A 3763-nucleotide genomic window follows, 5' to 3' on the forward strand; every position below is an offset into this window, starting at 1 on the left:
ACATTTTCATTATGTGCAAACTGACTGGGGAATAGTGGGTGCCTTTTCTTTTTTAAAAAAACAATGAATTGGAATGGGGTTTCTTTTCTATCTTCTGAGTAAGAATCCAATGCTCTTTTATTATTGGTCAGTATTTTTGAAATGCCTGAGGATTATTGGCACTCCAAAAAAACAGGCCAGAGAAATTCATTTCTGAGATAAACAGTTTATGTCGTATGATGTCTTCAGCAGGGAAGAGTCTCCAGGGATTCCACACATAGCATTCTGTGTTGGGTAAAGCGAACATCCAGCTGTAAGTCAATCTGTACATTTTACTGGATGCCAGAAAAAATGAAATTCTTTCAAATAGAGAGCTCATTCAAATATCCTTTTATCTATTCATCTATCCATCCAACCATCTAGGTATTATAATTAAATTCACTTATTTCTTGAAGGATTATAATGCATTCAAAATTACATAACTTTTATTAAAACTGTGAGAAACAGAATTATAAATCAAATAAAAATCTGAACTGTAAAGGAAAATAGACTTATGTAAATATAAATTAATATATATTATATATGTGAAACGTGATATATTTATATTGTAACTAAATATATAACATTATATATAACTATATATTAAAATGTTATATATTATATAGTATTATACACATGTCTATGGAATATTGATATATAACATATATTATACATAACATTATATAATATATGTCTATATAGATATTATCTATGGCATAATACATGCATATATAATGCAGAACATAAATATGCATAGATTATATATACATTGTAATATATACATATAACAAATATGTAAGATACATGCATATCTTATATATGTATATATTATAAATATATACATATTATATGTATATATTATAAATATATACATATTATATGTATATATTATAAATATATACATATTATATGTATATATTATAAATATATACATATTATATGTATATATTATAAATATATACATATTATATGTATATATTATAAATATATACATATTATATGTATATATTATAAATATATACATATTATATGTAATATATAGCATACATATATAAGATATGCATATATTATATATGATATGTATATATTTGTAATATATGCATTATATAATATATAGTATATAGATATGAGATATATACATTGCTTATATATACATACATCATAATACATACATATAATGTATATATAGCATTATGTACATAGATTTTATATATATACCTACATTGTAATATATACATGTAATACATATATAAGATATATGCATATATCTTTATCATTATAATAAATGATAAATGTGCACAGCATGAGGTGGTATGGTTTTGGAATAGTCAGAAAAACTCCTAAGGAGAGGTAATTATGTAAGTACTTAGTTTGAATTATGGTGGTGAGTAGAAATTAGATCTGTCAGAGGTGGAGGGAGAGATTAGGTAGAGGGTTATGGATAAAATTAGTACGATGTGTTGGTGGAGATATTGGGGTGGATGACTTGACTTTTCTTGCTGCATCGGAAAGTAAGGGCTGGCAACAATGATTAAGGTGTATTCATTCTTTAATGACAAACTTCACAACTGTAATCCTTGGGCAAATACTTAGGTGGTTTTTCCTCCAGTTTGCTGCTGTTATTGTTCAGGTTTTATTTCAATCGCTTATTTTTTGTCTAGTTGCTTTTTTGTTTGCTTGAATTTATTTTCCTGAGTTGCAGAAAATTAATGTGTCTTTGCATTTATTCCCCACCTGACAATCATCCATGAAGAGAGTATGGTGGTGTCTCTGGGCAGTGCAGGAGGAGTTCAAATTCTCAAAATGTGAAGCTGACTCAGTTCTTCAGACCTCAGTGCAGTCTCTTCCAGTGCATTTGCTTGCTCTTTCTCACTCAGGTTTCTTCAATATGTATTGGCAAATCTTCAAAGCTTTTACCCTTGTTGATCTGCATAGCAGACCCCTACTAATTCCTAAACTGCAAATTAAATGGTTGAGGCTGAACAGAGATTGGATTAAAAACTTCACACTTCATAGACACCAGCTCAGCAGGAGCAGTCAGACCCCTTAAAACATCTTGAAGGAGTGAAAACAGGCTGCTCTTGTGTGGAAACCCATTAAAGCAGGATGTATAGGAGCTGTAATGTGATATTAAAGCTAATTTCCTACAGACTGAGAGCTTCCTTGGACACGATGAATGATAATAATAATATTGTATGGTCTTGTTAAAGCATGCTTTATCCACAACTTAATATGACTTATTATTTAACAAGAAGAGTGTTGGCCATAATCTCTTTGACATCTACCAGTGCTTAATAAAATGAAATTAATATTACATTGAAATCTTTTGCTAAGGGGCTTTAATGCAGCAAGAGACTGTGTATGCCAGAGTGCAAGTTGTCTTGAGATATAATTACTCATAATACACTTCTGAGCTGTTTTTGTGATGCATCTTATTAATAAAATCATCTCTCTGAGAAAATATAAAATAGAATATAACTAGCAATTGGAAAGCCCCCAAATTATTTTTTTGAAATTTATTTACTCATTAATTAATATATTATTAAATTGGAGCAAAAAGAATGTAACCATTTTAATGAACTATATATGAAGTTAGGAGCTTCTGTTCTCAATGCCTTACAGACATAATATAGAAATTTATTTTCTCGTACTCTCATTATATCATTCAGTTAGTTTTAGTGACCTGTTCCCAACTGATGGATTAGAATTTTATAGTGTTTCAACAGGAGTCACAGCAAAACTCAGTGGCTGAAGTATAAATATGCTAATACATTATACATAACACCAAAGCCTCTGACTTGAACTGAGCTTCTCTGTTATTCAACATGGCAGAAGCTGTTGGTGGCTTGTCCTACAGTTATTTTTCTCATCTTCATTAGTAACCAACTCCTGATATTTTAAAAAGTAACCTATGCCTACCTTCATAGGATAAATTATATTGATTGGACAATTGTGGGAATTCTATTTCTTTCTTTCTGTGATGAGAAGGAGTGAAACCTAATTCTAACCAGTATAGAAGAGCTAACCATCTAGAGGCTTCTGGAGAAAAAAAAATCTCCCAATGAAAAAAGAGAGCCATAGAGAGGAGATACCTTTCCCCCATCACTTTCCTTCATTATTTGTAGATATGATGCTTGGTGCCACAGCAGCCCTGTCACCAGCTGATAGAACAGCATCACAAATACACTGCAGATGGCAGATAATCTAGCTGATGTTACAATGATAAGGCAAGATGTGAGTGAGAAAGAGCAAGCAAATGCACTGGAAGAGACTGCACTGAGGTCTGAAGAACTGAGTCAGCTTCACATTTTGAGAATTTGAACTCTTCCTGCACTGCCCAGAGACACCACCATACTCTCTTCATGGATGATTGTCAGGTGGGGAATAAATGCAAAGACACATTAATTTTCTGCAACTCAGAAATGGCTAGAATGAGACAATGTCAAGAAAAATGAATGGAACTAAGTAGTATTTTATTAGGGAAAATCAACAGAACTTGGGACATGACCAAGGATTAGCAATGAAAGAGAAGCAAATATGCAAATTGATAAGATGACTCAAAGAAATAATACAGAATTACAGAAAAATGAATTTTGTAAAACACCCTGAGTAACATCAACTTAAGTTCCAGGCAAAGGAAGAGGAAACCATACAGGAATTGATGGGTATCTAGGGACATAGCAGTAAATTGTGGAATATGTGGTGGCACAAAATTAAGGAAAGGGGTTGTTTCAAGTTGGTGAGA

This window comes from Pongo pygmaeus, chromosome 9, assembly GCF_028885625.2.
Source record: "Pongo pygmaeus isolate AG05252 chromosome 9, NHGRI_mPonPyg2-v2.0_pri, whole genome shotgun sequence".
NCBI classification, from domain to species: Eukaryota; Metazoa; Chordata; class Mammalia; order Primates; family Hominidae; genus Pongo; species Pongo pygmaeus.